The sequence below is a fragment of the Vombatus ursinus genome, unplaced genomic scaffold (genome assembly GCF_900497805.2).
Source record: "Vombatus ursinus unplaced genomic scaffold, bare-nosed wombat genome assembly UNPS02014861.1, whole genome shotgun sequence".
Taxonomy (NCBI): Eukaryota; Metazoa; Chordata; class Mammalia; order Diprotodontia; family Vombatidae; genus Vombatus; species Vombatus ursinus.
The window spans coordinates 15,379,972-15,392,929 of record NW_020954639.1 but is presented as its reverse complement, the minus strand read 5'-3'; positions in this window follow the sequence as shown (position 1 = coordinate 15,392,929).

The window sequence follows — 12,958 nt, the reverse complement described above, 5'->3', positions numbered from 1 at the left end:
TCACTTTCTCCTCCAGAGCCCTCTGGGTCCAGTGGCCAGATAGATACATATCAGCATGACTGGAGATGGCCCCAGATTCAGTGGAAGACCTTGGCTTAAAACTTAAAGTTTAGCTTAAAGCTAAGGTCTTTAGCAGGTCTCAGTTAAGGCTAGGTTAAAAAAAAAAAATGAGGCAAAGAATGGCCTCTTTAACCTAATTCAGAAAAAAAAAATCAAACTGGGAGGGGAAGACTCTCAGGGTTTCTGGCCAAAACAAAAACAAAAACAATTCCTATTTACAGTCACTCCAGACTGGGTGATCCTGGACAAGTCACTTCACTTCTGCCTGCCTCAGATTTCTCAAATGTAAAATGGGGATAATAACAGTGCCTACCTTGTAGGGTTACTGTGAGGTTCAAATGAGACGGTATTTGTAAAATGTTTAACATAGTACCTGGTACATAGTGAGGCAGTTAGATGGTGCAGTGGATAGAGTGCTAGTCAAGAGGAGTCATCTTCATGAGTTCAAATCTGGCCTCAGACACTTACTAGCTGTGTGACCCTGGGCAAGTCATTTAACTCTGTTTGCCTCACATTCTTCATCTGTAAAATGAGCTGGAGAAGAAAATGGCAAACCACTCCAGCATCTTTGCCAAGAAAACCCCAGAGGGAGTCACGGGAGTTGTATATGACTGAAATGACTGAACAACAACAAGGAAAGTGTTTCACAGGCACTGTGCTAAGCGCTAGGGATACAAAAAGAGGTAAAATATAGTCCCTGTCCTCAAGGGGCTTACAATCTAATGAGGGGGAGATGCAAACAAATAAATACAAAACACATTATAAACAGGATAAATAGGAAATCATTGAAAGAGGAAAAGCACTGGAATTGAGAGGTTAAAGGAAGCTTCCTGTAGATGGTCAGTTTTAGTTGGGACTTAAACAAATCTAGTGAGGTCAGTAGTCAGAGTGGAGAAAGGAAAGCATACCTGGCATGGATGACAGCCAGAGAAAATGCCAGGAGATGACAGATGGAATGTCAAATTTGTGGAATAGCCAGAAGGCCAGTGTTGCTGGATCAAAGAGCACATGTTGGCAAGCAAGGTGTAAGAATACTGGAAAAGTAGGAGGGGTTAGGTTATGAAGGGCTTTGAATGTCAAACAGAGCATTTTGTATTTGTTCCTAGAAGTAATAGGGAGCCAGTGGAGTTCACTGAGTGAGGAAGGGATCTGATCAGACCATTCTGGGGAAATCACTTTAGAGGCCTAATGGAAAATGAATTGGGGAGAGACTTGGGGAAGACAGATCCACCAGCAGGTTATTGCAGTAATCAAGGTGTGATTACTCATTTCCATCCCCCTCAATCCTCTCACGCCAAAGTTTTATTCTAACTCCACCCAGCACTTCCTTTGCTCCTCTGGAAAGCCTGCTCCATAGGCAACAAATTTCCCTTCATCTTAAGCCAATTCCTAGATTTAGGGATCCACTAGAGAGATAGCGGTCACAGGAAAGAAGGGGGAGTATTTGAAAGACTTTGCAAAAGTGAAATCATCAGATTTTGGCAACAGCTTGGAGACAGGGGGTAAGAGATAGTGTGGAATCCAGGATGACACCTAGTATGAGCCTGAGGGATCAGGAGGGTGGTGTTGTCCTTTACAGTAATAAGGAAGGCAAGAGGTAATGGCGGGGGGGGGGGATTTTAGGGAAAAGATAATGAATTCTGTTTGGGACATATTGAGTTTAAGAAGTCTATTGGACATGCAGTTCAAGTTGTCTGAAAGGCAGTTGGAGATATTAGAGATTGGAGGTCAGCAAAGATATTGGGGCAGGGAGGATAGATTTGAGAGTCATCAGCATAAAGATGGTAATTAAATTCATGGGAGCTTATGAGATCACCAAGTGAAGTTGTATAAAGGGAGAAGAGAAGAGCACAGGTCAGAACCCTAAGGAACACCTACTGTTATAGGGTATGTTCTGGAAAAGAATCCAGCAAATGAGACAGAGAAGGAGTGGTCAAATAGGTAGGAGGAAAACCAGGAAAGAATCCCAGAAACCTAGAGAAAAGAGGGTATCAAGGAGGGGAGAGTGATCATCAGTGTCAAAGGCTACAGAGAAGTCAAGAAGAATGAGGATTGAGAAAATGCCATTCAGTTTGGCAACTAAAAGATCAATAGTAACTTTAAGTTTTGGTGGAATGACAAGATTGGAAACCAGATTGTAAGGGGTTAGGAAGGAAGTGAGAGGAGAGAAAACAGAAACACCTATTGTAGATGGCCTTTTTGAGGAATTTAGCTACAAAGGGCAGAAGAGATATGGGATGGTAGGATCAAGTGCAGAATTTTTCTGGATGGGGGAGACATGGGCATGTTTGTAGACAGTAGGAAATGAGCAGTAAAGAGGCAGAGATTTAAAATAAACGAAAGAGTGGGTATGACAGAGCAGACAAACTGTTGGAGGAGATGGGATGGAATAGAATCCCTTGAACGAATAGAGGGGTAGCCTTGGAAAGCAGTAAGGCCATGTTAAACAGGGGTGAAGGAGGAGAAAGTGACAGAAAGCACCTGAGTGACAGGAAATGAGGAAGGGGGGGGAAGAGAGTTCATGGCAAATGGCCTCATTTTTTTTTAATATGAAGCAAGGTTATGAACTGAGAGAGTGGAGGGAGGAGAAGCCATGGAAAGTTTGTGGAGGGATGAAAAGGTTTGGAAAAGCTGCTGCCAAGAGCGGAATACGGAGTTGATAAGCAGCAGTGAGGGCCCAGCTGATGTTTTGTACCATTAATTTGTAATGGACTCAGTCGGAGCAGTTGTATGATTTTCTACTTTGTTCAGCAGCATGTATATAGCTGTGAATGGTGGAAGTAATCCAAGACTGAGATTTGGCTAGGCGTAACGGATGATATGATGAGGGGTTTAGGGAGTCAAGAATGGCAGACAATGTAGAGTTGAACTGTTTTACTAAGAAGTTAAGATGGGGAGAAGAGGAGAGAGTGCTTTGTGTAGTGGAGATGACCTGGGAGAGAATTGAGGGGTCGAGGGATTGGAGGTTAAATGAAGAGTAGGGTTAAGTAGAGGAAGGGAGAGAGAGAGGTGAAAAGTCAATAGATCATGGTCAGATAAAAGGGTTTTGGGAATCTTAAACCTGGAGTTGGTATATTTGTGGGCAATAACAAGATCAAGGATATGACCATCTTTGTGTTATTGACACAGGGTTGAGGAATAGCTAACGAGGTGAGTAGGTTGAAGAACTGAGTGGTTAGGGTATTTCAGGGACAATCGATATGTGTGTTGAAGTCCCCTAGTATGAGGGCAGAAGTTGGGAAAAAGAAAAAAAAATTGTAAACTAACTGATTGAGAAAGGAAAGGGAGAACCCTGGAGGTCTATAGCCAACAGCTACCCGGATTTTGATTTAGTGGTAGATATGAATAGCTTGAACCTCAAAGGAAGAAAGGTTACTGAGTGCTGGAGGAAAGGGGAGAACTTGGAACTGGCAATAGGGAGCAAGGAGTATTCCAACTTTTCCTCCTTGACCGGTGAACAGAAAATGAGTGAAAGTGCAGCCTGTACTTGAAAGGGTGGCCAGGGAGGCTGTGTAATCAGGGGAAAACCAGGGTTTAGTAAGAGTTAGTAAATGGAAAGGGTGAGAGAAGAATTGATTTAAGATAAAGGGAAATCTGTTGCCTATGGAGCAGGTGTTTGGGAGGAACAAAGGAAGTGCTGAGTGGAGTTAGAATGAAACTTTGGGGTGGAAGGATTGAGGGGGGCAGGAATGAGTAATTAGATGGCAGGGGATGTGGGGAGGGAGTTCAGAGTCACTAGTATGTGAAGTATATGACCAGGTATGAGAATGTTCATCCCTGAGTGAAGGGCACCATCCTTTATCTTCAAGGGTTGTTGCTAACTTACAATGTTGTCCATTCTCAAAGATGATCATGACATCAGGAAGATGATGCCGTGACTTGCAAGTGAATTGTATTTAAGTGAGGCAGGACTGTACAAAGTCAGCAACATCACTTTCCCCTCCAGAGCCATCTGGGTCCAGTGGCAAGATACGTATCAGGACGACCAGAGAAGGCTCCCACCTTCAAAAGACAGACACAGCAGGAGATGGGAGGCCAGAGGTCAAAGGAACAGTTGCTCTTCTTTGCACTAGAGGTTCTCCACATCCCAGTTGGGAGATTGCTTTGGCAGCAGAATGTGAAAGATTTCTTGTACTAGTATAGATGAAAGTGTTTGCTTTGGGGCAGATGAAAGATTCCTGGCCCAGCCTGATCACTTGCAGCTTTTCCTCAGGAAACACAATGTGCCCAGCAAAAATTGAAAGATTCAAGGCACTGGCTCACCTGCACTCTGAAGTCTTCTTACCTGAGGAGGCTGGCTAGGAGGTGGGAGCAGGAAGTAGTGATCCTTGCACAGATGCAAGACACCTGGCCTGCCTCTAAAGTGCTTTTATTATTCCCATTTCACCAGTGAGGTAAGTGAATCTGAGAGAGGTTAAGAGGCTTGCCCAGTGACATGCAACTTAATAAGTATATGAAACAGGATTCAAACTCATGTCTTTCTGACTCTGTTTAGCACTCTATTCAATATGCTATGTTGTCTTATCACTCCTCCCTGTTATTATTGCAATAGTCAGATGCAATACCCAGCCAAGCCATGCTTGGAATGCCCTCCAGCCACGCGTCTTCTTCTAAGCTCAGCTCAGGTGCCATCTCCTTCATGAAGTCTTTGCTGCCCTGCTCCCAGCCCCAATTTTGGGTGCTATCTTCCTACTCAAAATATTTGGTATTTACTTATCTTTTTATTTATTGTATATCCCAGTAAAATGTAAGTTCCTTGAGGGAGAGTTTGTCTTTTTTTTTTTTTTTTTAGGACACAGAACAGTATCTAGTACATAGTAGGCACTTAATAAAGAAGAAAAATGTCAGATGAAAATGTAAGGGTCAGAGACAAGAAGAGAGACAGGTAGGGAAAGACACTCAATAGATATTGTAGAATATTAGTAAACTGCTCATGTCACACTCTGCTGCACATTTGTGCTTCAAGCTTTAAAGTGTCATCATAGTCTTTTGAAATGCTAATTAGCTCATTTAGAGCTATTCACAGATCCACAACTGCTCTTCTGCCTTAAATCTTCAGGAATTGCTGCTCCTATTCAAAGAGCCACTACTGTAGAAAGGAGGTTGGTGAATTTGAGTCTGGGTTGGGGTTTTTTTGTGTCATCGATCATGGCACTATTACCCCATAAGCTGAATGCAATCATAGGATGACTGGAGTTGGCATGTGGCTAGTGTTCTCCCATCATTTAACTACAGGTTTAAGTATAGTATATGTAAATTAAAAATCATAGGTTTTTATATGTCGTATAATTTGGCTTCTGCCTGGAAAAAATACTCATATTGATTGATACTCTTTTTCATAAAAATCAAGAAAGTAGGTTGGTCCCACAAACACTTTAAATGGCATTCTAGGTTTATCTTTCCATTGGGTTGTGGGAGTTCTTTGTCTAACCTAAATTGCTTAGGATTTAAACTCATTAAATAGAGAGTTGGAGAGGGAGGTAAAGGGGAGGGTATCCTTACAGAGAATATTTAGTGCAAAAAATAGTCATATGTGGCAAAATCTAAGAAAGTTGTAAAGATAACATCAGCATTGCAATGTTCAGTATCACTTCCCACTTTAGGGAGCAATCTCTAGCTTAGGAATAAACAGCTATTGAATTTTTACTAAAATTGGTATTCTCTGGCTATATTTTGAAAAGGTTAACAATTAACTTGATATATGTCTGTGTCATATGGAAGGCAAATGTGCTCATATTCATTTATGAAGCAATTATGCCTAAGGAATGTTTCTGCTCTCCTCCCTGTCACCTCTGGCTCCTCCAGGATTTCCCCTCCCTCCTGTGGTCCAGACACATAAACTCTACAGAGGAACAATATTGCCTTAGGTAGTCTCTTTGAAAAATCCATAAATTCAGATAGGCTATTTGGTATTAGACATGTGAAGGTCCAGGAAAATAAACATAGAAAAGGGGGAAGTTAAGGAGAAATGTTTTTCTCCCATGGGCTTTTATCTTCAGGGTTTTTTCAGTTACTCTCCAGATGCTCAAATGCAGAAATTTTCTAGAAAAGTCAAGAAACTGTTTTGTATCCCTTCCACTTCAAGCTTTGAAATCTCTATTTGAATTTGCAGTCATTTTAGTTTTAACTATGAAATAGAATTGCCTAAAATAACACTGTCTCTGTCTCATTGTAGGGGCAGTTAGTTAAAATTCATATTCATATGTTTGAGGAATGAAGCAATTTTTTCTTGAATTGCCCTATTTAATGACAAGCAGCTTGAGTTTTAATAAAAAATTTTACTTGTTAGGGTACTTAAAGCCTAGTATAAGAAATTTGTGAGTCTTGTACTTGTGTAGTTATTATGGAATATGGAAAAAAATCTAAAGGGAAAATTATTTCCAACTAAGAAAAGTACACGTCTAACTTAGTTAAAATGAAGTCAGTCAACAGAAGACTGCTTTGTTCAGTGTCAAAGGATCTGAATATGAATCATTACTCTGCAACCTGTATAACCTTGGACAAGTCACTGTACTTCTCTGACCATCTTCTGGAAAATAAGGGAATTGGACTAGAAGATATCAAAGTTCCTTCTAGCTCTCAGGCTGCATTCCTATATTTAAAAAAAAAACCCACAACTAACACAAGTAATAATCTTCCCGATGACCTTTGTCAGTCACCAAGGTAGAAGCACAAGACAAATACAGAGTGGGTCTTTCTAGTGTGTCATTGCAAGGTAGTGAAATTACCAGATTTATTGTATCTTTTTTTTAAAAAATTGATCCTATTTACAGCTAATTGATTTTGTCCTGTTACTCCTTAAGTCAAGATTCTTGATTCTTTGTCTCTGAACTTAGTTCAGAAATTCAGCTGTCATGTAATGAGTTAAGTTTAGAAATCCAGTTCTTTTGTTAATTACCATTCTACTCTTGTGTCAAGGAAATCTGTCACCCTTGGTTTGTTATCCAAAGAAGTCTGGTTCACTTGCTCAAACCTTGCAAGCAAACTCAAACAAACATTTCTTAGTCACAGGAGAGAAGGAGGAGGTTTTTGCTAGCCTCTCAATCCCAATTTTTTTTTTTTTGGCTTTTTGGTGAGGCAATTGGGGTTAAGTGACTTGCCCAGAGACACACAGTTAGTAAGTATTATGTGTCTGAGGTCAGATTTGAACTTAGGTCCTCCTGACTCCAGGCCAGGTGCTCTATCCACTGCCCGACCTAGCTGCATCTCAGTCCCAATTTCTAACCAATCATAACTTGTTCCCTGTCATGAAGTCCTGTCCTTTGCTCTGCACTTCCCTAAAAATTATAAAAAGAATAGTCATTCCCCACATTGGGGTCTTTGTTTTACTGGGGAAGATGATATTTATTGGTAAATTCGTACTTTACTAATAAATTGATAGTGTTTGGAACTTTGTGCCTCAGTTCACCTTAATTTTGATTGTAACAGTAGGAAGCACATAGAAGAGATTTATCTCTTTTTTTAATGATTAGCAAAATTTATTGAGTGTGTGTCTTGTAAAAAGGCACTGTTCTGGCATCTGTGGGAGATACAGAAAACTAAGATGTCATCTTTTCCCTCAAATCACACATAGTCAAGTAGATGGAAATAAATCAAAGAACAAGCATTTATATACACACATACATATATATGCCTCTATATGTGTATATATATATATATATACACATATATATGCATATATATGTGTGTATGTGTGTTTGTATATATACATGTGTATATACATATCATATCCAGATATATATTTTTATATGTAGATGTATATAAGAGATATATAAAAGAGATATAAGGTAACCCCTGAGGGGAAGTTACTGATAACTGAGAGGAACAGAAAAGGCCTTGTGTAGAATGTGACACTTGAACTGAGTCATGGATTCCAACAGGTAGAGGTGAGGAGGAAGAGTATTCCAGGCTTGGAGGATAACCAGTACAAAGATGGAGGATGGAATGTCATGTGGGAAGGTTAGTAAATAATCCAATACAGCTAGACCATAGAATGTGTGGAGGGAGGTAATATATAAGAAGACTAGAAAGTTGAAAGGGGGCCAAATAGCAAAGAACTTTAAATACCAAACAGAAGATCTTATATTTGGTTAGGGGTGATAGGGAGCCACTGGAATTCATTGAGTATGTAAAGTACACGGTCAGACCTGTACTTCAGCAAAATAACTTTGGCCACCGTGTGGAAGATGGATTACAGTAAGTGCAGTCTTGAGATGAAGAGACCAAATGAGAGTGAATGGCAATGTCTAGGTGAAAGGGGATGAGGATCTGATATGGGGTTATGGCCTTGTGAGCAGAGAGAAGGGAAACATGGGAGAGCTATTGTGGAGGTAGAACCTGCAAGACTCGGCAACTTGATTGGATTCACGGGATGAGTGAGAGTGGAGTCAGGCATGACAAGAAGTTTACAAACTCTCAAGGTGAAAACTTGGGTGACTGTCACTGTGCCAGCAATGGTAATAGGGGAGTTCTGAAGAACATTGGATTTTGGAGGAAGGTTAATGAATTCTATCTTGGATACATTGTGTTTAAGATATCTACAGAATATGCAATTTGAAATCTGCAGACAGTTGGTGATGTGGGACTGGAGCCCAGAAGAAATATTAGGGCTGGATCTATGATCTAAGATTCATCTGCATAGAGATGATAACTGAACTTCTGGGGTCACCAAGTGAAACAGTGTAGAGAGAAAAGAGAAAGAAATATCAAAGGCTACCAAGTAAATAAACTTGTTTCAAAAGAGTAAAGAACATCTTACAATAAAAGCAATAATAGCCAACATTGACATATCATTTTTAAAGTTTATAAGTCACTATATATACATATATACACACATATGTATATATATGTGTATATATATACCTACACATTTAAATAACTTTAAAGTTTATAAATCACTACATATATGTGTATATGTACATATATATGTATATGTATATATAAAATCTTATTTGAATCTCACAACTCTTTAAAGTAGGCATTGAAAGTGTCATGCTAATTTAATATGTCTGGGGACACTTCCTGACAATTAGAGTTGTCTGAACATGGAATGGGGTTACCTTGGGAGATATTAGATTCTCTCTCCTTGTCATCTTTTAGCCAGAGACAGGATGTCTACATATTGAATATATTATAGTCAGGATTCTTTCATTTATGGGTTGGATTAGATAATGGCTGAGGTCCCAGCTTTCAAATTCTGTGATTTTGTAATGTATCCCCACTTTATAGATGAGGCAAATGAGAATCAGAGATGAAATTAATTGCCCCAAAAGGGTCATCCAGCTGGCAAGTGTCAGAGGCAGAATTCCAACATAATCTCTTCTGACTCCTGGTCTAGAGTTCTTTCTTAGGATCATATTATGTTGCTCCTAGGTGATCATCTAGATGGTATGATTTGAGATGTACCAAGAAGCCCTTCCCCATCCTTAAAATCTTTCCCATTGATGCCTGGAATTTTATCACTAGTGATTCCCTTCCCCTGCCCCCACTTTGTGTTATGAACTGTCTCCTTTACCTGGTTGCTTTTAAAATTCAATTCATGGAACCTTAAATTTAGAGGTAGAAAGGAACTTAAAGACATTCCTAAAAGAGGAAACAAATTAAGTCCACACCTCAATGTTGTTTAATTTCACAGGTGCTTTCCTTCTTTGATAAAGCAGCAAAAGAACAATGAGTTCCTTAGAGGAGTGGAGGTAATACCAACTTCCCAGATAAATGCCTGGCATAATGCTTTGCAGTCATTCTGATACTTTAGGGATATATGATTTCATTGGAGTGGAGGTGTGGGGACTCCCTCCATGTAGACAGATCATAGCTTTTCCACTCTTTTGTCTTTCTGAGTGGCTGTGGCAACAAAATTTGTACCTTGGAGAGCCATCTTTAACCATTTGGATCACACACACAACATTGATTTTTCAGAGATGGTTGTATCCCAGGATTCCTATGTCAATTGGCCAATTTGCTTCATCCTTTGAGGTATTCTTAAATTCCAGTCCTTCTAGTGTTTAAGCTCTTATTGTGTACAAAATACTAAGCTAGGTGCTGAGTGTACCCAAACAAACAAAGAAACAGGCCATGCTCTCAAGGAGTTTATGTTTTACTGATGGGAAACATTATTAACCTATGTAAATGAAAAGTACATATGGAATAATACAAAGTAGCTTCCACAGGGAGAAAGATAAGAAGAAGGCCTTATGTTAGAAGGGGCAAAGTAGCTAAATTTTGAAGGAAACTCAGAGGCCAAAGTGAAGGGAGAGCACATTTCAAACTTGGGGGATCGCTTGGGCAGAGTCACAGAAGTAAAAGACCCAATGTCATATGCAAGGAGCTAGAGAGAAGGCCAATTTGATTGAAAGTGAGAGCACACGAAGGTAAATAATGTGAAATAAAACTGGAAAAGGAATGTGTGAGCCAGTCTGTGGTGAGCTTTAAATACCAGGCCAAGAATTTTATCATTTTGTCTTAGAGGCAACAGGAAGCCTCTGAAGATTGTTGAGTAAAAAAGTGATAAATTTTAGGAATACCAATTTGGTAGTGGTAAGGAGAGGGGAGAGACCAATTAGAAGCTTATTGCAAAGATCCAGATAAGTGGATATGAATAAGGGAAAGGCTACATTAAAGGAGTGAAGATGGATAGATCTGAGTTCTTTTAGAGGCAGAATCAACAAAACTTGGAAATAACCCATGAAGACACATTTATTTTTTTTTGATTTGTTTCTTTTTTTTAATTTAACAAAATTATTTTTAGTTTTCAACATTTACTTCCACAAGATTTTAAGTTCCAAATTTTCACCCCATCTCACCCCTCCCCCCACCCCAAGATGGCATGCATTCTAAATACCCCTTCCCCTAGTCTGCCTTCCCTTCTATCTCTCCCCCCCTTCTCTAATCCCCTTCACCTTCCATTTTCCTATAGGGCAGGATAGATTTCTGTAACCCAATTCCTGTATTTCTTATTTCCCAGCTGCATGTGAAAACATTTTTTTTAAACATGTGTTTTTAAAACTTTGGGTTCCAAATTTTCTCCCTTCCTCCCTCCCCACCCACCCTCGTTGAAAAGGCAAGCAACTCAATATAGGCTATACACATGTAGTTATGCCAAACACTTCCATAGTAGACATGCTGTGAAAAACTAACTCTATTTCCCTTAATCCTATCCTGCCCCCCCATTTATTCTATTCTTTCTTTTGACCCTGTCCCTCCTCAGAAGTATTTGCTTCTGATTACCCCCTTTCCCAATCTTCCCTCCTCTCTATCATCCCCCTACTCTCTTGTCCCCTTCCCCTCCTATTTTCCTATAGGGTAAGACATATTTCCACGCCCAATTGAATGTGTATGTTATTCCCTCCTTAAGTCAAATCCTATGAGAATAAGATTCACTCGTTCCCTCTCACCTTCCCCCATTTCCCCTCCACTATAAGAGCCTTTTCTTTTCTGTTTTATTTTTGTGAGATAATTTACCCCGTTCTACCTCTCCCTTTCTCCTTCTCCTAGTATAATCCTCTCTCACCTCTTAATTTTATTCTCCATATATAACCCCTTCATCTTCAACTCACCCTGTGCCCTCCATCTATCTATCTATCTATCTACCTATCTATCTATCTATCTATATACATACATACAATTTTTTCCCTCCAACTACCCTAATACTGACAAAGGTCTCATGAGTTACAAATATCATCTTTCCAGGCAGGAATGTAAACAGTTCAACCATAATAAGTCTCTTATGATTTATCTTTCCTGTTTACCTCTTCATGTTCCACTTGAGTCTTGTATTGGAAAGTCAAATTTTCTATTCAGCTCTTGTCTTTTCATCAAGAATGCTTGAAAGTCCTCTATTTCACTGAATGACCATTTTTTCCCCTGCAGGATTATACTCAGTTTTGCTGGGTAGGTGATTCTTGGTTGTAATCCTATCTCCTTTGCCCTTCAGAATATTATATTCCATGCCCTGTGGTCCCTTAATGTAGAAGCTGCTAAATCTTGTGTTATCCTGATTGTGTTTCCACAATACTTGAATTGTTTCTTTCTGGCTGCTTGTAATATTTTCTCCTTGACCTGGGAACTCTGGAATTTGGCTACAATATTCCTAGGAGTTTTCCTTTGGGGATCTCTTTCAGGAGGAGATCGGTGGATTCTTTCCATTTCTATTTTGCCCTCTGGTTCTAAAATATCAGAGCAGTTTTCCTTGATCATTTCTTGAAAGATGATGTCTAGGCTCTTTTTTTGATCATGGCTTGCAGATAGTCCAATAATTTTTAAATTCTCTCTCCTGGATCTATTTTCCAGGTTAGTTGTTTATCCAATGAGATATTTCACATTGTTCTCTAATTTTTCATTCTTTTGGATTTGTTTTATAGTGTCTTGATTTCTCATAAAGTCACTAGCCTCCAATTGCTCTTTTCTAATTTTTAAGGAAGTGTTTTCTTCAGTAATCTTTTGGACTTCCTTTTCCATTTGGCCAATTTTGCTTTTTAGGGCATTCTTCTCTTCATTGGCTTTTTGGACCTCTTTTGCCATTTGGGTTAGGCTATTTTTTAAGGTGTTATTTTCTTCAGTATTTTTTTGGGTCTCCTTTAGCAAGCTGTTAACTTGCTTTTCATGATTTTCTTGAATCACTCTCATTTTTCTTCCCAGTTTTCCCTCTCCTTCTCTTACTTGCTTTTCAAAATCCCTTTTGAGCTCTTCCAAGGCCTGGGACTGATTCATATTTTTCTTGGAAGTTTTGGATGTAGGAGCTTTGGCTTTGTTTTCTTCTTTTGGTTGTATGTTTTGATCTTCTTTGTCACCAAAGTAAGATAATATAGTCTGACTCTTTTTGTGCTGCTTGCTCATGATCCCAACAAATTACTTGAGTTTTAAACTCTTTGTTAAAGTAAGAGTCTGCTTCCAATGTAGA